Source organism: Gymnoscopelus braueri, assembly GCF_963280865.1.
Source record: "Gymnoscopelus braueri genome assembly, chromosome: 8".
NCBI lineage: Eukaryota > Metazoa > Chordata > Actinopteri > Myctophiformes > Myctophidae > Gymnoscopelus > Gymnoscopelus braueri.
Window position 1 is genome coordinate 2,133,240 of NC_137609.1, and position 26,026 is coordinate 2,159,265.

The 26,026-nt window shown below is 43.8% G+C and overlaps 1 pseudogene across 1 annotated transcript in view; it reads left to right on the top strand.

The window, feature by feature from the left end:
• Window positions 1–25,795, top strand: part of LOC308090098 (zinc-binding protein A33-like) — a 28,364-nt pseudogene extending 2,569 nt beyond the window's left edge. Inside the window, exon 2 of the transcript XR_013935094.1 lies at window positions 24,800–25,795. The product of XR_013935094.1 is annotated as a zinc-binding protein A33-like (transcript). The remainder of the gene's footprint in view (window positions 1–24,799) is intronic.
• Window positions 25,796–26,026: the final 231 nt, after the last annotated feature.

Sequence of the window (26,026 nt, forward strand, 5' to 3'; positions counted from 1 at the left end):
CTCTTCGCCGATCGATGCTCCTCTCTCTTCCGCCGTCTCCCTCGCCTGGGACGGCTCCCAGCCGGACGTCATCGACTCGGACTGCGACGGATCCTAATTTCTAAATGCAGTTCCTTCTTCTGTCCGGAAGATGGCTGCAAAGCGCATCTGTAGGACAGTTGAAGAACAACATGGCGTCCTCCCTCAATCTGCCCAACATGGCGGACGAGGACAGGCGGAAGTTTACTTATCAGAGGGCCCCGGTGTTACAAGGCGAGACTCCCCTTGAGGGTCGAAAGTTTCTTTCCGTGTTACATCAACGACACCGTACATACAAGAGGGCCGGTCAGTCCAACATGACGGACGGTTGGAGGAGGATGTTGTCATGGCAGAGGACCCCGGTGTCACCCCATTGACACTCCCCAGGTGGGTCGGGAGTATCGCTCCGGGTTAACAACGACACTGCGGTAGGGTTCCGCTGTTCCAGCGCTCGAGGCAACGGTGCCCCTGTTTCTCACGAGAACGGGCACGTCCTCCGACGCGATGACCTCATCACGTCCGCCACACGGAAAGTCCTGTGCGTGCTTTGAACATAATGAATCAGGTACAGGTAGTAACCTTGCTGTGAATCAAATGTCTCTAAAAGTGTTGTTTCAAGGTATGAAACAGGGCCCCTCTGTGAACGAAACATTTCTATCTGCACCTGTGCAGTACCTTCTCCCGTCCAGCAGATGGCGGCAAAGCGCCTCTGTGAGACGAGGGGAGGCGGAAGTGTACACTCTGGAGGGCCCCGGTGTTACACCATTGAGACTCCCCTGGTGGGACGAAGGTTTCGTTCCGTGTAGCAACGACACCGCACGAAAGGCCCTCCCCAGTCGACCTCCCTAAAATGGCGGTTGTCAAGGGGCGGAAGTTGACGGACCAGAGGACCCCGGTGTTACCCCTTCGACACTCCCCGGGGGGGACGAGTGTAACGTTCCGGGTAACAACAACGACACCGAGAAAGGGTTCCGCTGTCTCGTCGACCGGAGTGACGACGCCTCCCGTTTCCATGGAAACAGGCACGTCCTCCGAAGCGGTGAGCTCTTCACGTCCGTTGCACGGACGGAGGCTACCGCTGCTGCCCCCTGTGGACGCCCTCCCACTGGCTACGGGCCGGCAGTTTCACCGGTTACCTTGGTAACGAGGCAGCGCTCTTCGGAGCTGATGACGTCATTGACCCCCCACAACCCCACGAACCATGGAGTCGTCACTGGTTTCCTAGGAGACGGACAAGCGCTCCTCGGAGCAGGTGACGTCAGTGGCCCCCACCTACCCCGCGAACCCTCTGGCTCAGTGACTAGAACCCGGGGAAAACTTGCAATCCGAACCTCTGGACGGACCAGAAGGGCTACGGTGCGCAATTTTCCAGCAGACTTCCTTTGTCAATCGATGTTTTGTCTTTTCAAGCAACGGGCCTAACCGCACGGATGCTGGAAACAGGGGGTTACCTACGTAACCCGGGGTTTTGTCACTACGGAGCAGAGGTGTAATCAGAGAAATTTTACTGAAGCAGAGTCCACTGGGCTCTTTTTCAACTTGTTTCCTGATGAAAGAGAAGGGGGGGGGGGCGTGAGGCCTTCTCGGTACCTGATGGTTTGGATCAGGTCCCTGAAAGTCATCGTCTTGCGAGTGCTGGCAATGGACACGTTGTTTCACTCAACACGACGAACGGACTGGAAAGCGAGGTTGGGTCCTTTGGACGCCCACTATCGCGTCCCAGTCTAACCGTGACACCAGAGGTTCCTGCGCTACGGCTTCGGAACCGTGGTGGTCCACTACACGGTGCTTCCATTCAGCAGCCCACGGGGCCCCGGGGTTTTGGTGGATTGCTCGAACGAGGACATGGCGCAGTAGCGATAGCAGGTTCTCCTCCGGGAGATAGTCCTCATTGCTCTCAAACACCTTGTATACCACATCGCAGATCGGTTTGCGCTGGACTGAGGGGTCAGTACCACAACGATGTGCTATGCCAACAAACAAGGAGACGTGGATCCCCTTGTGTTGGACCGCTTGGCGTGCGTAGTGACGCAGGGGAGAATGTCACTCCTAGCTCTACCATACGCCGTCTGGACACGGAGCCTCCTGAGTTTCAGGTTGGGCTCGCTGCCCGGGAGTGGTCATCAACAATCAAGGAGACTTGGATCCCCTTGTGTTGGACTGCTTGGCGTGCATAATGACGCAGTGGAGAATGTCACTCCTAGCTCTACCACACGCCGTCTGGGCACGGAGCCTCCTGAGTTTCAGGTTGGGCTCGCTGCCCGGGGGTGGTCATCAGTGCGGGAAACGGTCACGCAACCTCCGGGTCGTGGACCTTTGCTGCTCACTGAGATCCTGGCTGCCCGCTCCAGCGGACACCACCAGGCGCCGGACCAGTGGGTCGGGCTCGTGAGCGTACAAATTTGAGCTCACAGGGGCTGCCTCCTGATGTGGTGGCCACCTTTCAGGGTGCCAGGGCGAGTTCCACAAGGTCTCAGTATGACATCAGGTGGAACATTTTTGAGTCCTGGTGTGATAGGCGCTCGCCTCCAGTAATAGCCTTCCAGGCGCCTGTGGCCAGCGTCCTGACTTTCCTGCAGAGCAGAATGAACCAGGGCCTGGTTTTCTCCACCATCAAGGTGTACTTGGCAGCCATCTCCGCTTGCCATGTGGGGTTCGATGGCAAGTCGGTGGGCCTTAATTTGCTGGTGCAGCCTTTTATGGCCAGAGTAACACGGGACAGGCCGGTCAACAGGCCTTTGTTCCCTACATGGGACCTGGTGGTGGTGCTGGACTCACTCTGCCTTCCTCCTTTTGAGCCGTTTGTGACCTTGACTCTGAGGATGATCAGTCTCAAAACGGTTCTTCTGGTGGCCCTGTGAACAGCTAAGCGTGCTGGCAACTTGCAGTCGCTCTTGTTGAGCTCTGACTGTATGCAGTTCTCAGGTGACGGCAGGGGGGGGTTTTGTTGAAAACTGACCTGGCCTTGGTCCCTAAGAATGGCGTGTTTGCTGGGGGCCCAGTGGAGTTGGGGGCTTTCCATCCTCCGCCGTTTGGTTCAGCGGAGGATAAGTGGTTGCACTGTCACTGCCCAGTGAGGGCTCTGAGACTTTTCTGTCAGAAGAGGGGCGTCTGCTGGTCTAGCGGTCCAGGCGCATGCCTCATATGCTGGTAATCCAGCTTGACAGCGTGTCGCGGGTTCGACTCCCGATCCCGACGACCTTTGCGGCTGTTTGTCTCCTACGGCCCGGGCGGGCGGAGGAAGGCTGTGGCTCAGCCTGCACTCTCCAGGTGGATTGTGGAGGCTGTCCGGTTGGCCTATGAGAGTAGTGGGGCTGGGGTCCCGGTGGGCCTCGGGGCCCACTCTACTCAGGGCTGCATCTTGGGCCCTCTACAGAGGGGTTCCGATGCGGGACTTTTGCTCGGCAGCACACTAGTCGTGTCCCTCCACGTTTGCGGCCTTGTGCAGCCTGGACGTGGCGGCATCTGAAATGGCGCACACGGTCCTGGGCGTGGCGGCCGGTAGCAGTCAGTCGGTGGGTGACAGGGCTTGACCTCTACGTGGCCTTCTACCTGGCCGTGGCGGCACTGTTCTTCCCCTGGCCCAGCGGGGCTGGATCTAGGGGGAAGGAGGACCTGGTCTTCTATGCCAGGGGGTGGACAGGGTCTTTTACCTCTCTGGCTGTGAAGGGCGGACTTCGGTCTGTTGGGTCCTTACCTTGAGGCCTTCCTCGCCTCTGACCCGGAAGGTCATGCGTCCGGAGGCCTGGGGTCCTGTTCTTCGGACTAAGAGATGGACAAGTTCAGTCTCTTTTGACCGATAGAGTCAGACCTTGGTCTGTCAGGTCCTTGCTTTTGGTCCTTTCCTGCCTTGCCCTGCGGGGTCAGCCGCCTGTAGGCCTGGACCTTGCCGGGAGGGCAGGGTCTGGGGCCATGAGGCGTGGTAAGGATGGGGTTCAGCAGGGGCTCCCTCAGGGGACGTCTATGTGTCCCATACGTAAGTTTCTTACAGAAACGACAGAAAACTAGGGGTTACGTAGGTAACCCCAGTTTTCTTAGTTTCATAGTAAGAAACTTACTGCAAACCCCTTTCTGTGCGCTTTTTAGCATGCAGAGTGAAGGGTTACGAGGATGTTCCCTGTGACGCGAGGGGTTTTATACCCGAACCGGTTTCCGGTTTCGCGTCCCATGACCCTGAACAAATAGAATTAGTACCCGGAGCTCATGTGTTGTGCTCTGTGCCATCGCCGGAGGGCGATGATATCCCATAAGTAAGTTTCTTACTATGAAACTAAGAAAACTGGGGTTACCTACGTAACCCCTAGTTACTTTGTAGATTTCGATTATTATTATAAAAAATACAGTAACCATGTTAAAATAGCAGATCTACAAGCGCAAGGCATTATGAGCTTGTAGATCTGCTATTTTCCACCACTGGAGGCTGGTAGAGTGTGTTGTTGTTACTGTTGTTTTATAGTAGTTTAATTAATTATTAATAAAAATCGTGCGCATGTGACCCGCATCGTGCCCCCCCCCCCCCCCCTAAACGGGACAAACGCGCGCGTAGGGGTGGGGGCATCCATTACAGATTCTGATTTGCCCAGCCAACATTAACAAGCAGGCATGTTTTCATGCACTGTGCTGGCTGCAGTTTACTTTGTTGTTGTCTGAGAAGTGAGAACTACGTCGGTTGGTGCGCTGGTTCCGCTGGTTCCGCTGGTTCCGCTGGTTCCGCGGTGCAAAATTAGGTGCGATTAAAATGTGTTAATCTTTTTAACGTGATAATTTTTCTGTTATTAATTGATCGAAATTAACGCGATAAAGTCCCTGCCAGTAGTATAGTAAGGCACCATTATGCTAATTAATGCAGATGCTAACATGCTAATTGTGTTAGCATGACGTCACAAGCCTGTTAGCATGACGTCACAAACTAGCATTCCTCACATTCCTCACATTCCTCACATTCCTCACATTCCTCACATTCCTCACATTCTTGACATTCCATAATTCATAATCACTTTCCAGTACCTGACCCTACCGCTAGGGGAAATAGTGGCGCTGTTGAGCACATTTCTTAAATTCCTAACATTCCTCACATTCTCGGCATGTTTGACATTCTTGACATTCCATAATCCATAATTCATAATTTCAGATGTATTATTTCATTACTCAGTCAATTTAATTAAGATCGGTGTTGTCACAGGGCACAGTGCAATACCAAAACCTACCCATAGGGGATAACATGCTAAGCTAATATGCTAATATGCTAATATGCTAATAGCGTTAGCATGATGTCACAATGCACAGTGCAGTACCAAAACCTACCCATAGGGGATAACATGCTAAGCTAATATGCTAATATGCTAATATGCTAATATGCTAATAGCGTTAGCATGACATCACAATGTACAGTGCAATACCAAAACTTACCCATAGGGAATAACATGCTAAGCTAATATGCTAATATGCTAATATGCTAATAGCGTTAGCATGACATCACAATGTACAGTGCAATACCAAAACTTACCCATAGGGGATAACATGCTAAGCTAATATGCTAATATGCTAATATGCTAATAGCGTTAGCATGATGACACAATGCATAGTGCAATACCAAAACATGGGACCATCAGTGGTCCTTGATAGGGGTTCCAGGGGGTCCACAGTTAAATGATGGAGAGTTGGTAACCAAATGGACCCTTATAGATCTTTCTCTATAAATATATTTTTTTCATTTGTTTTTCTACAAATGAATTAACACTAATTATATATAATATTCTTTGAACAGCGGCCGTAGCGATGGTAGTTAAAGGTGGAGTCTGACTTAGCCCCCCATGGGGGGCCCAGAACATAGACTCGAGTTCAGTTTAACAGAGGGGAGATACTGTCATATGGCTCTCGTCACTATCATTATCAGCCACGGTTTTAGAAAAGCAGCAAACACAGACAAATTGCACAATTGCATGCTGGGTGATTATTTCCAACCAATGGGATCAAACCGTAGGGGAACAGCGTCAGTGGCTTCTCTCACAGTGGCTGTGTTCACACCTGAGGTGTTATAGCTTGTTTTATTGGGGGCCCACAGCTGCAACCACACATAGTGTAGTTTTGTCTTGTTTTACTCCACTACAATTATTTTTTAAAACTTAACTTGAAAAGTTACTAGATACTTTGCAAAATATAAATGATTACATTATAAAACATATACATTAACCACTATAGCCTTATTTTATATCTAGGCTATTTGAAAAAATAGCCGATCTACAAGCTGTGTGTGTGTGTGTGTGTGTGTGTGTGTGTGTGTGTGTGTGTGTGTGTGTGAGTTGGGACCAGCTGGGCCTGTGACGTGTGAAGTCAGACACCCCCAGGCAGCCCATGGTGTGTTTGTGTGTGTGTGTGTGTGTGTGTGTGTGTGTGTGTGTGTGTGTGTGTGTGTGTGTGTGTGTGTGTGTGTGTGTGTGTGTGTGTTCACTACATCGATCATACAGCTATTCTTATCTCTTCCAAATATGGTCACAAATGGTAAGGAGGGTTGTTCATTTAGGGGTTTGGTCTATTATGGGGAGGGGTGAGGGCGGAGTATATGGGTATATAAGGACTAGGTTTGGGCTTGGTTCCAAGTATCTGTCTGCCTCCCCTGAAGAAAAGACTTACACCCTGCCGGATGATACAGAAGTGGTCATCTTGTTTTTCAAAGATTCTACCATGAGACCTGGATGATTTTGAGAGAGGTAAGACAATTTCTATGTGCTTGTTTTAAAAGTAGTGAAATGTATCCGTCTTGTGGATGTTGTTATTATTCATTGTCATTGTATTTATTATTTGGTAGCCATTGGTTAACATGTATTATTTGTCAGCCAGGTTGTATGCTCCTGAGGGCCCTTCAAACTCAACAACCCATGGAGGTCGTGAGAGGGCATCCTCTGTGAACCATCTGAAGTTGAAGAGAAGGAAAAGACAGAGTGCTACCAGAGTCCAGGTAGTTATAATGCAATACCAGAACCTACCCATAGGGGCTAACATGATATGCTAATATGCTAATATGCTAATAGCGTTAGCATGATGTCACAATGCATAGCGCAATACAGAAACTTACCTCTAAGGGGCTAACATGCTAAGCTAATATGCTAATATGCTAATATGCTAATAGCGTTAGCATGATGTCATAATGCACAGTGCAATACCAAAACACACCCATAGGGGATAACATGCTAAGCTAATATGCTAATATGCTAATATGCTAATATGCTAATAGCGTTAGCATGATGTCACAATGCATATTGCAATACCAAAACCTACCCCTAGGGGCTAACATGATATGCTAATATGCTAATATGCTAATATGCTAATATGCTAATAGCGTTAGCATGACATCATAGGGCGCAGTGCAATACCAAAACTTACCCCTAGGGGGCTAACATGCTATGCTAATATGCTAATATGCTAATAGCGTTAGCATGATGTCACAAATGCACAATGCAATACCAAAACCTACCCATAGGGGATAACATGCTAAGCTAATATGCTAATATGCTAATATGCTAATATGCTAATTGCGTTAGCATGATGTCCCAAATGCACAATGCAATACCAAAACCTACCCATAGGGGATAACATGCTAAGCTAATATGCTAATATGCTAATATGCTAATAGCGTTAGCATGATGTCACAATGCATAGTGCAATACCGAAACCTACCCCTAGGGGCTAACATGCTAAGCTAACATGCTAATATGCCAATATGCTAATATGCTAATAGCGTTAGCATGATGTCACAAATGCACAATGCAATACCAAAACCTACCCATAGGGGATAACATGCTAAGCTAATATGCTAATATGCTAATATGCTAATATGCTAATTGCGTTAGCATGATGTCACAATGCATAGTGCAATACCAAAACCTACCCATAGGGGCTAACATGCTAAGCTAATATGCTAATATCTCCTCTTTTTTCCCCCTAGAAATCGGCCATACATCTTGGGCCATCATTCTCCCATCTAAGGGTAGAGATTGTCTAAAGCTCAGACGAAGAGGGCTATGGAGAGGGCCCTGAAGAAATCCCAACCGCTCATAACAACAGTCTTGCTCTATAGACACTCACAACTACCCTGTGTTTGTTCATAACGACATCTATACCGATCACATCAACCACTTCATATCTATTCCTGAATCAAGGAACCTGCCAACAGTGAGTACCCTGATAGCTACTCATGCTACAACGGGTCATTTTGTTATTCTTGCTGTGTCACCCCCCAATGTCTTCTTTTGTTTTTTCTTTCTTTTGTTTTTCTTTTCTTTTCTTTTCTTTTATTTTCTTTTCTTTTTTACTGTGTGTACACCTTCTGATGCAAATGAGATAGAGGATTCATGCTGGCCCCAAAATGTACCCTCTGATTATAATAGATTGAATGATTCAAGCTCTGAATACCGCATTAATGCCATAGAATTAAAACAAATGCCAAACAGATGGAGTTAATTCCTTTTAGGTAGGGTATTAACTCTGAAAAAGAAAAATGGCTAATAACAATATGGAACCCATTGTAATTGACGATGAGGCGGGTGAATGTGTCCATGCTAGTGTGATCCAGCATACTAATATGCATACATTTAATCCCATTGAGAATGTACACAATATGGAACCCATTGTAATTGATGATGACGACGACGACATTATCATTATTTCTGATGATGATGATGATGATGATAGTCAAGAAATGGATGGCATAGGATCCCCTGGGGAGGGTGGGGGTGATCTAGGCCCCGTATCTGTAGAAGATGACGCTACAAGGAATATAGATGTAACCCCCGGCCAGGTGGGAGGGGGTAGTGAGGGTGGAGGGTTTGGGGGTGATGGGGTTGCAGAGGTTGCTGTTCACAAAAATTGTGACTCTGTCGTAGACACCGACAGTGCTATTCCACATACAGTACAGACGGGTAGTGGGGTGAACGTACCGCATCCACCCTCAGGTGCCACACGTAATATGGATATGCATGTCAGAGATATCTCTAAGTTTAATGCAAAGGCGTTAAGCATACCTATTGATTTCAGAGATATCCCCACAGATAATATGGCATTGGTATCAGATCTAATAAGGGACCGTATAGCATACCCTATTAATAGAGCCGTTGAAATTTCAACACCAGGGACTGTACTAAATCTGACTCTCGATGGACCATCTCTTTCCAGTTCTGTGCAGACAACCGTAAAAGCAGATGTTACAGACATAGCAGAAATTTTTCTAAATGAGATCGTTAATGTAGTGCAGAGTAATGAATCAATTATGGGTGATGATGAATTACAAATGTCTATCGATATTGCTCTAGGAAGCAGTGGGGGCGGGAGAGTGCCTATTAGCAAGATTCCATTTGACCAGATAATGGAACGGAAAGTAAAATCCGGAGGCCTCTATGATCCGACTAATTCAGACAATCTATGTTTTTCTCTATGCATCGCTAGGCATTTGCATCCTGATAAAGCCTTAGCATCACTAACCCAAATCGCTAAAGACATACATACCTGCACAGGTCTCGACCTCACACATAGAATATCGTTGAATGACATTTCCGCATTGGAGGATAAACTGGCCAAAAAGATCATTGTATTCCATCACGCACAGGATAGCAAAAAGCTGGTTCTATTTCAGACAAGTGATGGGCCGCATGACGACAGAGCCACAATACAGCTTTATCTATGGGACGACCACTATTTTCTCCTATTGAAACCAAATGTATTTCATGGCACAAGTTATGCCTGTGAGTATTGTTTCAAAGGATACAATAACCGCGCACAGCACGGTTGTGCATATGTCTGCAAAGTTTGCTTCACAAACTGTTCTCCCCGGCCGGGTGAGAGCGTTAGACGTACAAAGAAATGCTTTGACTGTAACCAGATTTGTAAATCTGATTACTGCTATCGACAGCATTTGGTGCATTCACCAACAGCAAAATTTATACCTTGCAAAAAATTAATCCGGTGTACAAAATGCAGCGTAGTGTACACACGTATTGGCAAAAAAAGAGGGAGGGATGGATCTGCTTTAGATAGTGGACACAAGTGCCCACCACGGAAGTGTAGACATTGTGATCATGACTTGTTTGACAATGGAGAACATGAGTGTTACATTCAGAGCACCCCCAGAGAGGACGTTCTCGGGTCAAAATACATAGTGTATGATTTTGAGACACAAGATGTTAACGGTGTCCATGTAGCTAATTTCATCTGCGCCATGGATCTTGACCGAAATCATCAATTTAAAAAGTATGGTTTAGACTGTGTAAAGAAATTTGTAGACAAATACAGGACCCATAAATATCGTGGTTATGCATTTATAGCCCATAACGCCGCAGGATTCGATAATCATATTGTGCTACGTCATATGGTTGATCGCGGTATTACACCCTCCACTATTATGAGGGGCAGTAGAATCGTATGCATGCGAGACCCCCACTACAAACAGCGTTGGCTGGACAGCTACTCTTTTCTTCCAATGAGATTAGCGAGTACACCAGCCGCTATGGGATTTTCGGAGAAATGCAAAGGGTTTTTCCCCCATAAATTTAATACCCCTGCAAATCAGTCCTATGTTGGCGTATATCCTCCCCCTGCTTATTATGGCTATGATCAAATGCGAGAGACTGACAAAAGTGCGTTCATGGCCTGGTAAAGCACAGTTGTACATGAGACATTTGATTTTAGAAAAGAGCTTGATATGTACTGTGAAAATGACGTGGAGATTTTACGCAAAGCAGTGGTTCGGTATAGGAAAGTATTCATAGAGTCCACAAACGTTGATCCACTAGCACACGCGACACTAGCGGGGGCCTGTATGGGGGTATACAAAACAAACTTTTTAACTGACAATACCATTGCTTTGACATATGACGGGGCATACATTAACCAGCACAAGACATACTCTAGTGTTTCGATTCAGTGGCTTGAATATCTGATGTATTCTGAGAACTCCGATATTAGACACGCACTAAATCACGGTGAAGAAAAAATTGGTACTTATTATGCAGACGGATATATAGCCGAAACAGATTGTGTGCTGGACTTCCTTGGCTGCTTCTGGCATGGTTGTAAGAAATGCCATAAGCATAGTGATTTCAATACAGCTACTAACACTACGTATGGGGCCCTATACAGACAATTTGAAGCTAGACAAAACGCACTCATATTCGACCATAAAAAGACGGTTCGAATTATTTGGGAATGTGAATGGACGCGGATGAAAGAATCGGATCCTGATGTACAGTCATTTTTAAGAAATGTGTACAAGCATCCAGAACGTCTCAATCCTAGGGACGCATTGTTTGGGGGGAGGACTAATGCCATGAAACTCCATCACGAAGTGGAAATTGGTTTGGAGAAGTTAGAATATATTGATTACACCTCATTATATCCGTTTGTACAGGCCTATAATCCATATCCTATCGGTCATCCCCAGATTTTTTTCAAAGACTTTCTGCCTATAGCCTCTTACTTCGGATTTGTGAAATGCACTGTTTCACCACCATGGGAACTGTATCATCCGGTTTTACCGGTCAGATGTCACGGGAAGCTTATGTTCCCATTGTGCAGGACATGTGCTGAAGAGTTGAATCAAACCACTAATTGTTCTCATACTAAAGAGGAGCGTCAATTGTCAGGTACATGGGTGACTTTTGAAATCGAGAAAGCTCTTGAAAAAGGCTATACAATGGTTTCAATCGATGAGGTATGGCATTTTCCTGAACGATCTGACACATTATTCAGTGGTTATGTTAAGGCATTCATGAAATGCAAGCAGGAAGCAAGTGGCTACCCAGCCAATGTGACCACCGATGAGGAAAAAGAGAAATACATAGCTGATTACTATGTCAGAGAAGGCATCAAACTCGATCCTGAAAAAATATGTGTCAATAAGGCCATGCGTAATTGTAATAAGCTATTACTGAACTCTCTCTGGGGTCGTTTTTGCATGAGAACTAATCTTGGACAGTGTGAGCTGGTATCCGAATCCTCACGGTTCTCGCAACTGATGTTTAGTGATGACTATAAAGTCAGCCAATTTCATTTTATTACAGAAAGTGTGGCTATGGTTCAGTGGTCTCACCGCAACCCCCAAGCCTCTAGAACACGAGATGTAAATGTTTTTATTGGCGCTATGACTACCGCATACGCGAGACTGAAACTGTATGATCTTTTGGATCGATTACAAGAGCGCGTTTTTTATTGTGATACCGAATCTGTGATTTATTTATCTAAGGACGGCGACTGGAAACCCCCACTAGGGCCGTATCTTGGAGACTTGACAGATGAGCTTAATGACGGGACGGGTGAGGGTGGTGACTACATCACACGATACATTTCAGGGGGCCCCAAGTCATACTGCTACACGACTAATCAAGGAAAGTCGGTTGTAAAGTGGAAAGGGATAACATTAAACCCCGCTAATGCAGCCATTGTCACACCGGATGCACTGCTCGGTCTGCTCAAATCATTTGTAGCCAATCAGAACTCTCCTGAGTGCCTTTATGTGACTACCGAGACAATTCAGCGTAATAAGAAACGCTTAGAACTCAGAAATGCAGTAGTGACGAAGCGCGTTCAGACTGTGTACAATAAAAGACGTCTGTTCCCAGACTTCACCACGCTCCCTTATGGCTACTGAGAGAGGAGGTTTTAAAGAAGCTGATGGTTTTCAAACCACGCTTCAGCACCCTTTTAGCATGTTGATCGCTGGGCCTTCTAATAGTGGAAAGACTTTCTTTGTAAAAGACATGATTGAACATGCGGAGAAGATTATCTCTGTTAAAGTTGAGAATATTGTATATATCTACTCGTGTTGGCAGCCCATGTATGACCAGTTATTGAAGATCAGACCCATAAACTTTGTACAGGGTATACCGGACTCGTTGTGTGATGACAATCTACTACCTCCCAATGTACATAATTTATTGATAATAGATGATGTTATGGACGCCGCCAGTCAGAATCAGGAGGTCCAGAATGTATTCACAAAGTATGTACACCATAGGAATTTGAGTTGTATATATTTACTACAGAATTTATTCATACAGGGTAAGGCTAGTAGAACCATAAGTCTGAACGCTAATTACTTAGTTTTATTCAAAACAGCCCGAGACAAGAATCAGATAATGTTATTAGCCAGACAAATGTACCCTGGGAATACGAAGTATTTTTTGCAATCATTTAATGACGCTACCGCTAGACCATACGGGTATTTACTTGTTGACTTTAAGACAAACACACCGGATTGTTTTCGTCTCAGAACAGATTTATTATCAGACACATCAGTTGTGTATATACCTAGAAAACCCTTGACATAACCATGTCAGCCCTCATTCGTAGAAATGTATCCTTACTGGAGAGGTTATATAAAGCTACACCCAGTACCAGACGTATTATTTTGAATAATGCAAGTCCTGATTTTCTGAACGCTCTGTGTGAGATTGCACTCAATGTCCTCCGGGGACATATCCCTTTATCAGCAAGACAATATACTATGCTACAGAAGAAAAAAGGACATGTTAGATTAATAGCGGATAAACATATTAATATTGCTAAAAAGAAGAGAATTATTAATCAACGAGGTGGTTTTCTTCCACTGTTACTAGCTGCTTCATTACCTTTTATATCCGACCTTTTTTCACGGAGATAATCATTATTTATTTATTTTTATTTTATTTATTTTATTTGTCATCGATATGGACCATGTACAAAAGATGTATTTGGTTCCACAGAACCAGCTTGACAGTTTAAAACATGCATCATCATCATCGTCATCACCCCCTCCGTCTATTAGACAAAGCGTTGAGAATGAATTAGATAAGGCTATAACCACTGTACTTAACACCCCTGACACAGATCTTTATACAAAAGCAAAAATGTATACGACAGTTTTACAGAGGTATTTGACTATGGTTAGACGTGGGGAGGCTGAAACGGGGTCTTTGACATTGATGTTACCAGAGGGTGACAAATCTCCTTTGGGGGGTGTTGCTAGCCCTAATATCATTACACCCCAGGAAGACACTGTTTTAAAGGAAATTTCAAATCATATGCCTGTTAAGAATAAAAAGAACGCTATGCATATATTTGACACTCTATCTCATTTTAAAAACGATATATCATGGACACCTCACGGGGAAATAATCATTGATGGAGGTATTTTAAAAGGTACTCATCTTTTTGATCTACTAAGGCACATAACCTCACATCATAATGTGTCTGCTGATAGAAGACCCCCCGGGTGGTCAGTGTTTCTGAAAAAAATGGCTGTCCTGAATATACCCCTGTCCGGAGTCCCTAACAACATGATCAGACAGTCTATTAATGATATAAAAAGAGGCGATATCTCTCATACTAAAAGGTCTTCTGATATTAGTGATGATATCTCTCATACTAAAAGGTCTTTGGATATTGACGAGGATCACACCCCGATGAAAAGAGTCAAGGGTAGACGTCAAGCCCAATATACCCCTTCACCAAAATGGGTAGACTATCGTTGATTTGTTCTTGTTTATCTTTTTTCCATTTTATTGTTTTATTGATTTATTGTTTTATTGTTTTATATTGTTATATATTTTTCACTGTATGACAACATGATTTGTACATCAATCACCATGAATGTATACAAGATATGATTTCATTTCAATGTATTTATATTGATTATCTGTATGTGTATTTTCCTGTGTAACAACAAAAATTAAAGTTGACACTTTATAAATAATTAATATCAGTGTATTTATTTCATTGTTGCAGATCATATGTGCATACATCATTTTACACCACTTTTACAACATTTTTTAAAAGAAAAAATAAACTAAAATATATATATATATATAAATTTCATACATCATATTCACCGGTTGACATATTGTACACATTGAACACAGCTAAAATCATGGTATTTACATATCCGGGGGCGAATTCTACTAACAAACGTACACACCATGGCATCATTACAATGTAAATTATGTCCATACATACTCATCACTTTTTGAAAAGAGTACCCCTTTTGTATGTGACATAGAAAAAATACACAATGTTCACCACAGGTGGTGGACATATCATCCTGAACCTGTCTTGTAGCATAGAATACATTCACACAATTCTTCTGAAGAAACATATTTATATCTTTTGAGAATTCAGGGTACACAGGTGAGTGTCCATACGAATCAAAAAAATAACCACATCTATCAACTGTGATATAAACGGCTAACCAATGTGATCCTGGCATCGATGATGGTTGAGTATTAACAATAGCCATAGCTGGTGTATGACTGATATTATCCGGGAGCTGGTCAGATGCTAACACTCCCATGAAATGTATGTTTTTCCTAACCTTCTTTTTAAGAACACTTGTTAACTCTATCGTATTCATTATGGTATAGGATAATACTCAATAATAATCTGTTAAGACCTGTCTACGGTTCGAGATTTCAATAACTGAATCATAAATCGCATAGCATATCATATTGAGCGTGCGCATTAAAGGAGCCCTGAATCTAACTTCCATACGAACATTACCCGATCTGATTAACGATACATGCTGACCACAGCTTTCGTCCGGGGCTAGGTTGAAACAGTATAACGCATACCCACTACCAAAATCCTTACGGTTAATAATCAATCCTCTATCTTTCAACTGACGTCCCGTAGCTTGTATCATCTGATAATATTCACGACCATACAACCCCTCGTTATAATTTGGTTGAAATGGTCTCCCGGGGAATGATTGACCATTTACAAGTAGATTTAAGAACTCCACATTGTGATTCGCGAAATTGAACGGATTCTTGTCGTAAGCACCTGTAAAACCTTCATGGTCTACGAAACCGATTACTATGAATTTAGGTTCTATGCCTAAAAATAAGTTCTCCTGATTAAAAACCCTAGACCCATTAGGTACAGAAACAGTTTTTAAACACACTCTATCAATAGGGTATTTTACATTTGTTTGAGTGATTGCTCTGGCATGTGCCAACCGTACACCAGGGGCCACCGTTACTTTCTTTATATAAAGACTGGCCGAAAAGATTTTAATAGTAGGGGCGACAGGGGCCTGAACTGTACTTGTAGCCATCAGACAGAATTCATCTTTAGCACGGATGAATTTAACTTTAATGTCAACGCCGGATATCAGCAGTTTTTCCTGAAAAAACATGTCCGAATGAATAGGGGCTATTATATCCACTGTTCTGCTCTCTGCAGTATATGATGCTCTCTTGGTCAAACCCTTGTTATCCCCTGCAGGATTAGTGTCATTCATATGCCCCGCGGTGTCTTTAATAAAAAGTCCACTTCCGAACTGGCTGGTCAATGTGTCCTCACCGTAATTTAATAGACACTCTATCACGCCCCTGTACGGATATGTGTTAGATGAATGTGTAATGAGTGTATCCCCAAGCATGATATCAACCTGCGAGAATAATGAACATCCGGGGTAATTAACAAATCCTACTTGGGCATCAGCAGCCAGGTTCGTTCTATCTGCATTGGTAATTTTAGCTTGAATATGTATATATGTATTATTCAGGTCAATATAGTCCTCAGAGGAGCCGGTGATATAAAATTCTATTGGAGATGTATCGGTGATGGCAGACACCGGATTTATCTGAAGGTAAGTGTTTCTATCTATAGAAGTCTGGGTCATCGGTACTGTGAAAAGGTCCAGTTCGCTTTTAACGCATTCTTCAGACATATTATGGACCAGCGACATGATGGATGTAGGGTCAGGGTTAAAAGATGTCTCTGCTTGATGGTTTAGTGATCCTTCTGACACAACGTTTAGCCCTCGTCTTCTTTTTATGTGTTATCCTGGGTCTTTTATATTTTTTTCTACGCTTCAGGACACGCCCATGAGAATGGGATCTTGGGGGTCGTTTAATTCCTCTCCTATTATGATACATTAAACCTGACCCCTCCTGCTTCTGCCTTGAAGGTCTGTTCATAACATGGGTAACCACATCGCCTACGAAACTCTTAGCAGCTGTTTTCAGATGAGGCTTAGCTATACTGAATCCACTCTTTAGAAGGGGCATTGCAAACCGGAAAAGACTTCTAAACATACCCCCTAACCCTGAGCCATATTGAGTCGCTGAACCCGTAAACCCCGGTAATCCTGATCCTGCTTGATTTGTATAATAGGCCATATAACGCCCATCATTACTAATGTGAGGAGACCCTCTCATTATGATCTATGTCTAATAGGTCTAAAGTGTAATTTAACAATCACCTTTCCATATGTAAATGGCACATATAGATTTTGATCGGTCTTTAAGGATATCTCGATATCGCCTATCGTAGATCTGGATAAAATGGTGTAATGCGGCTTGTCGTACACACTATGTGGCATGTCTTTGGTTTCGTCTGTGATATTTATACTTCTCAAAAGACGAACATAACTGTCACCCACTAACTGATAATCTGCAATGTCTGTGTAGACGTATATATTATAACAGCCACCGTATATATCAGCAGGATGCGGAGCAACACGTTTTGCCTCTTTTGATGTAGGTATTTCAAAAGGAACCCCCGGTTTAAATCCTAGAATTATTGCCAGACGACCTCTAAACACTATACACAATCCTCCTTCAGTTGAACTAAAAAATACCCTGTTTTTTATAACATTATACAGTATGGTTAACCTCTTTGTACTACTATCTCCATGTAACAAAATATTTATCTCCTTAATAATCTTATGTACACTATCATATACCCCCGGGGGTAATATTAACACTGGGCCTGCTCCATTGGATTTACTGTCAATAATGGTTATCCAACCATCCTCCGCAGGGAAACTAGTCCAATTGCGTGGGTATTGTAACTCGATTAAACCCACTTCGTAAGGCTCTTTGAGGGTAATAGGTTTTGATAGTTTGGTTCTATAATGCCATATCTTATTATTCGGATATACGTCAATAGAAGCATTACTGGGGAGGGTTATATAGAACCCTTGACCGTCCATCGTGTATATACACCTTTGTATGCTACTCAGCCTCCTGATCCGTTATGAACATATATATTCTGGGGACACTGCTTTTAAAAGGATTCATATGATGACAATCTGTCGCATAATAGTAATATGAATTATTTTAGATCAATAATCTGACTTTCTGGTATCCATGAGTTGAACTTCTCACCCCACCCTAGCCATTTCACTAATACTATTTTCTGACCCTCCCTCTTCTTCTTTTTTAATATCTTTTCTATTTTAAAATTTTTATTTTCGTCTATAATAACTTTCTGGAGCTCCTTTTCATAAAATGTACCCTGTATGTCCTCATCTGCTGTATCCTGCAACTTGTATACGGGAGGGATCCTATGGACACATTCTTTTATTTTAAAGAATTCATCTGTAAATGTCTGCTCATACCCTTTCCTAAATACACCCCGGTGTTTGGATATACGCACCGTGTCCCCTATACTATATTTAAATGTAACCGTATCCCTATTCTTAGATCTGTATAGGTTGTTGAATACTACATGCTCATTATCCTTATTAACTGTAGCCGGGGTCATTTTAATGGACCTATGGTATGAACCGTTATACGCTTCAACTAACTGTTGTAGAACAGGTATATATCGCCGTGAATTGACTGATGTCAAGTATCGCCACATCTTCGTCTTCAAACTCCGGTTAAAGCGTTCCACTATGCTAGCTTTTGTCTCATTACCAGTTGAGAAATGCTTAATGTCATATTCACTCATCAATTGTTGAAATGTCTTATTATAGAACTCTTTACCAGCATCCGTTTGTAATTTTTGAGGGACCCGCCCCTCGCTCAAGATGTCTTTGAAGGCTTCTGTGACACATGCCCCAGTCTTATTATGTAAGGGCCTAACCCATGCATATTTTGAAAATACATCTATACATGTTAAAAGATAACGTACTCCATCATTTTCTTTAGAATATTCCCCCATTTCCACTAGATCGACTTGAAATTGTTTATCCATGCCGCTGACAAACACCCTGTTTCTCTTAAAATACTTTTCCGCTGGAGCGTGTAGGGTGTAGACGTCCTGTTTCTCTAACCAGTGTTTAACCTCTGTTATTTTAGGGGTAATACCTTCCTCTGCTTTCACAGCGGTAATCAACCTGGATACCCCTCCTAACCCCCCAGGGTTACCCGCATCATAATAGATCTTCTGTAAAGCTCCTTCCATCATGACACCATGAACATCAATGAATACATTATATAGATGCACATACTTTTTATTTACATGATTATTAAAAACATATACCGTTATCAATCATATTCATATACAATGTACACGATGTCTCATCTAAATCAATCATTCTCTGTACAACATACACAACATTACGCATTACCCAATCATGTATACCTTGCTGATACTTTAAGACACACATATCAATGATATATGCACACAGGATCACAACATACCCCACTCCTTTTGAATCTCCTTGTTTTTTATCATAAAAACTATCAACTACAGCCCTTACACTTATATCATTAATAACACAACCCTTACGATTAACATACCGTGATATTAACTCTTTATATGTAGTATTATTAGTTTTTACATTATGAATATGACTTTTAAAAATATCATACCCCTTTGGAGGGCATACAATTACATCTGGGTTTGTATATTGATCAATCGCGGTATTCACAAGGGTTATAAGTCTATCGTAAACACAAAACTCAACACTCGCCGTCAACCCCATGATAATGAAATATCAGTATGGAGATCTCGGAGGAGCCTCGGACCAAATACGTTCACATTCCACCACGATCGGTTGAATCTTATATGTTACAAGGGTATCTCTAATATCTCTCAGCTTCTCTATAATATATGGTTCAGAGATCCACTGCATTGTCTGTAGGATCACACAACTCAGAAGTGCACCGTCCTAGATAGGAATTGGAAACCAGATATATAATTAATATCCAATGATAATATATGTAATCAGATATACAATTAAAATAATAAAGTACCCGCTATTTACCGTTATAGAGATTCATCAGAAATCGAGTCTTCTGTTGATCCTTGACTCAGACAGCAAAGAATCGGTATGCAGAGTATCATAGTAGCTAGACGAATTATTGTCGTAAAGAATCTTTCTCCTGATGCATTCGTATTCGTAACTGAAACATCCTCCATGGATTGGTTCATCAATCTGATCGAACACTCCTTGCATACCCTCCCAGTCGTACCACTGTATAGCAAATAGGATTCTATTTTTATACATATCAGGATGCGTATGCTCTAGAGTCCTCTCTAACCCACCCTCAGGCATTAGAATACAGTCTATAATCATATATCTATAATCGCAATCATATACGCACCTATCTTCACCATCGTACACTATATGTAATTCAGGATCATTACTCCTAGTACGTCTAAGGATTCCACCATTCTTCTTTTTAGGAGCATGAAAAATATTTCCATCGAGCATTACATCATTAACATTAGCATGAAGATCGGTATCAGACGTACCTTCAACATCCTTAGAAGCCATGATTCGCACAAATGAGAGTCAGACAGATACTAGGAACATACCCAGTATGCTCCTATATATATCCATATGGTAAAGCCCTACCCCCTATACATATTAGACCAAAAACCTTTAATCATCTATGCAGGGAATGTCAAGAATGTCAAACATGCCGAGAATGTGAGGAATGTTAGGAATTTAAGAAATGTGCTCAACAGCGCCACTATTTCCCCTAGCGGTAGGGTCAGGTACTGGAAAGTGATTATGAATTATGGAATGTCAAGAATGTGAGGAATGTCAGGAATGTGAGGAATGTGAGGAATTTCAGGTTTGTGACGTCATGCTAACAGGCTTGTGACGTCATGCTAACACAATTAGCATGTTAGCATCTGCATTAATTAGCATAATGGTGCCTTACTATACTACTCCTGCCCTAATATATATACATACATACATCCGGTGGATTTAACTGGTTTAGCAGAAAATTTGAGGATCCAATGGAGTTAGCTGGTTTTGTCAGAAGCGCTTTTTAATGTTTTTCATTGGTTCAAAATTATTTTTACAAACACACAGACGTAAAGGGTGTTCAATGGCCCTGATTTATGGAAAAAAATGCAAAAGCTCCGAACCGGCTTGGTTCTCTGTCCGGGGCTCGGGTATTCGGTTCCGGGCGCACCCGTGCTACCCTCTAATCCCAAGGGACTCTCTTACTTGGTCTACCCTAGTGGACCAAGCAAGCCCGGACGGCTTACGATTCTCTGGCTTGCATTGCTGACGAACGTGACACCTGTTAACGTACTCCCACACATGTCTGCGGATCGTCGGCCACCAGGCCACCTCAAGGACTCGAAGGAGTGTCTCTAGCCTACCTGGATGACCACTCGTGGGACAGTCATGGAACTATTCCAGGAAACAGTGAACCCGGCTGTCGGGCACCACCAGCTGATATTTCCGTCCAAGGTCTTTGGACAGCTGCCTTTGATATAGGATTCTCTGGATTTCCTCATAGCCTATACGATCCGTTCGCTGGTCTGACTGGTCTAGATTTTCCAGTAGATCTCTGACTCTGGGGTCTGCACGCTGAGCTTTGTTTAGCCCATCCAGAGTTAACCCCGACGGCCGCTTCTGGATCAGGCATTCCACCTCAGGTGGGACGTTTCGGGCTCATGGTCCCAAAGTGACACCATCACCGCCCCTCGATGGTAACACCGGCACAGCAGCACACAGCTGTGCCGACGACAGGTCGGGCGGTGGCTGTAAAGCAAAAGGATAGTATTTTTTGCCTCCGGTCCCCCCACTCCATAGGTCTTATTGCCAAGGTTGATGACTGTCTTGGTCTTGAGGCAGAAATCTAGGCCCAACATCACTGGGAAGGTGAGGTCGTGGTGTCTAGGATGTAAGTTTCCACAGACCACGTATGACCATGCCAATCATAGATCAGCAACACCTTCCCCACAGCTTGGCGCTGCTTCCCATCTGCCAAGATGGGAAGGTCCTCAGCCCTCTTCAGTTGCTCCCCTGCTCGGGATATCTGCTGCCAGTTACTTCTCCGCATTAGCGTGTGCGAGCACCCTGTGTCCACCACGGCGTCGAACTTCATGCCTCTCGTGGTAATGGGCACGAACAATAAGGACTCCAATCCCCCCTTGTCATGCTGCACAAGTTTCCCTGTCACCTTTTTGGTTCCTTTGTCACCTCTTTGTTGGTTGACCTTCTTCCAGCAGGTGCTGGAGGGCAGGCCATGGGAGGCAATAGTGGGCGGCCCCTGAGATGCACCGGCGGGCTGACTGTAGGGAGTACTAGTGGGACGACCGTGAGGAGTACGGGTTCCATAGAAACGAATGTCTGACTTAGGTGGAGTTTGGGACCTAAGGTGTGATGTACTGGCTCTTTTTATCTTCACCACTTCACTGTTCCATTTCTCATCTCTCCTCATAAAATGTTCAACCACTTATTTCTGGAGTTGATCAACTGAGTTTTTTATGAGAGTATCCATCTCCAACATTCTGCGACCTGTGTACCCCCTAAGGCTCTCTTCCCTGTTAACAGTACTCTCCACTGATTCTTCAAATTCACCCCGCACCTGCTGCACTTCATTTTCGCAGGGTTGCAGCTTGTCCTCAATTAAGGCCAATTGTTGCTGTACTGGGATATTAGGGCCCTCACTTTCCTCCAAGTCGGCTGCCGCCTCTACTTCCTGTTCCGGATTTTCCCCATTTTGTTCCATTGTGCTTTCCCCTTTATTTGTCCCTGTTTTTTCCCGGTTGTTTTTTTTATAGTTTATTTTTTATTTATTTTACCTTTTCAAAATAATTATTAAATTGTAATATTGTAAAATATTTAATTATTGTGGCTTTCAATATTTACCTTTACACCTGCGATCCCCGTATGGGCCACCACCTGTAGCTATCGGCCTTTATCTCTGAAAGGTTAACCGCTAACTAACAGGAAAAACAACGGGATCGGCAGGATTTTAGCTGAGGTACTTTATATTAAACCCACAAAAATAATACTTGACATAGCAAAATGGTAAATAACATACACTTCGGGATTTAAATTGACTTCTGTCCCTACCTCTGTCCCTAACAAAGAAAAGAAATACACAAACAAATCACCAATCAATGATTATTTCACACGCCCCTCTCAACCCAAACAATTCCCAAGTCCTTTGCAACTCTCAAATCACACGTTTAAACGTAAACAATAAACAACCACGCACAGTGTTTAGAAGTCCGCTACGGCACACCAGCTATTTAAATAAATAATAAACAGTCCCTGCGATCGTCCTCTTCTTACCACGCTTCCGCGAATGCAAAGTTCCTTAATCCAACTGAAATGAAACATCCCTTCCGCACGAAGCGGCCCAAATAATATATAAGGTTCGGGGTACCCCTGTAATTTGTATTCCAAAAAGAACTGGACGCTTGGGTTTATCTCACCGGCCTCGGCTCCTCCCAACTCCAACCTCGACCGACGTCTCATTCATAAAACCGCAGCGCTCGATGTCCCACGTACGGCAGCAACGGCAGATTCCTTCCTCCGTTGGGCTAGAAAGTTCTTTAATCTTGGCTGCAGCTTACTGTCACGTTTAAACTTTTTTTCATAAATGGTATAAACTGGCGCCTCGGAGATCTCCGCTTTCCACCCGTTAACCCTGGCTCACAGGTTTGGTTCAACCCCCCTCCCGTGTACCACCCCCTCTATTTGTAACCTCGGGTGGCACCACTGATTCCATTATCCCCGCAATCAGACCCATTACAGCTCATGTGAATAGGACAAGTTCATATTTCTCACAGCTTCAATCATGTTACATACATTCAACAAATATAATAATATGCATAGGTCGAGTGGAATAATACAATAATGTGCAATTGTCACAATATAATTAATCAAAAAATAGTTAAGTTTGTTAGTGACCATCAATTATGAAGGATTATGAATGATACTTGACTTTATAAGTCATTACACATTAGCCAATGTACAAGCTCACAATGTCCTCCATCGCAATATGTTGTGGGCTTGTAGATCTGCTATTTTCACATCTGGCGAGAGAGTATGTTTTACCCCCTGTCCGTCGGTCCGTCCGTCCGTCCGTCCGTCCGTGTGTGTCCTGTCCGTGTGTTAGCAGCTAATCTCCGGCACCGTTGGCCTGCTCACTGCGAAACTGTGCACACACACTCCATGGATGCCAATTCAGAACCTATGCCCCAATTTTTTTCACATGGACCTGTTATAGCTCCACCAGGAGGCCGATTGGTGCAAAACCCTTTTTTTTTTACATTACTCCTACAGATTTTATCCAAATGTCATGCAAATTGGTACACAGTATCTCTATAGTCACCCGGATCTGTCCGATTTCCCATATTCCATCCTGATTGGCTAAGGTTGGCTTCCAAAGTTTGCAAGATTGGTCCGTTTTGAACAAAATGCCTCAAATCATGAACGCAGCTTGCAATTTCCGTGAAATTTCACACGCACATTCCCACTAGGCCGAGGAAGAAATGCCACCCATTTCACATTGGCCTGTTATAGCGCTACCAGCAGGTCTAATTTAGCAAAACACATTTTTGGAACAAGATTCCACAAATCATGAATGCAGTGTCCGATTAAGAAGAAATGGCACCCTTTTCACATTGCCCTATTATAGCACCACCAGGAGGCCACAATAACGTACTTGACCTGGCGGAGACCTCTGCTCCGAGGAGCACTTTTTCTAGCTTTATTTGGTTCTGTTTTGAAACGTAATTGTTACAATTGTAATTACTTCCAGGTATTATTCATATTTATGCTGTTCTTTATGATTTTATGATTTTATCTTCCTTCCTACAGAACAAGCAGTCAACCTGAAGAACCAACTGGAGTCTGACCTCAAGTCTCTACAGGACACCAGGAACAAATACAAAGAGTTTCAGCTGACATACAATAACAACAAAGTGATTGAACACAACAAGAAGAAGGTGGAGACCACAGAGAAGCAGATCAGAGCAGAGATTGAAAAGCTCCACCAGTTCCTGAGAGAGGAAGAGAAGACCAGACTGGAAGCTCTGAGGGAGGAAGAGAAGAAGAAGGCAAAGACTGTCAACAGAGAGATGGAGAACATTAAGAGGAAGATCTCGTCTCTCTCAGAAAACATCTCTGCTGTAGAGCAAGAGCTGCAGAAATCCATTCGTCACAGAGTCCAGCGTCCAGTGTCAGAACCACAGCTGGTGTCAGGAGTGATGATAGACGTGTCCAAACACCTGGGAAACCTGACCTACAGAGTCTGGGAGAAGATGAAGGAGAAGGTCATGTTCACTCCTGTCATTCTGGACCCAAACACAGCACACCCCCGTCTCTGTCTGTCTGAAGACCTGTGTGAGACGTACAGACACAAAGCAGCAGCTTCCTGACAACCCAGAGAGGTTCACTATGTATGCCAGTGTTCTGGGTTCAGAGGGTTTCAGTTCAGGTAAACACAGCTGGGAGGTGGAAGTGGGAGACCATCCTAGATGGTTTATAGGTGTGGTTAAAGAGTCTGTTGACAGGAAGGGAGAGAGAACTGACACACCAGAACATGGAACATTGTGTTTATGTTTGAGGCACGGGAACTATGATTATGGGTATCAAACTAAAATCCCAGTCCAGAGGAAACCTCAGAGGATCAGAGTCCAGCTGGACTATGACGGAGGGAAGGTGTCCTTCTATGACCCTGAAAACATGACTCACATCTACACTCATAAACACACTTTCACTGAGAAACTCTTCCCTTATTTCTTTATTGGAAAATCTACCATGGATATCAAAGTCTGTCAAGTAGAGACATCTGTCTCTGTGATGTTACAGTGACGGCAGTAAGAGGTGTGTGTGTGTGTGTGTGTGTGTGTGTGTGTGTGTGTGTGTGTGTGTGTGTGTTTGTGTGTGTGTGTGTGTGTGTGTGTGTGTGTGTGTGTGTGTGTGTGTGTGAGAGTGTGCGTGCGTGCGTGCGTGTAGATGTTAGGAAAGAAGAGACAGGTTTATTCCTAAACAATGACCTCATCATTCATTATCCGGTTTATTACAGGACTACTTAGCACATTG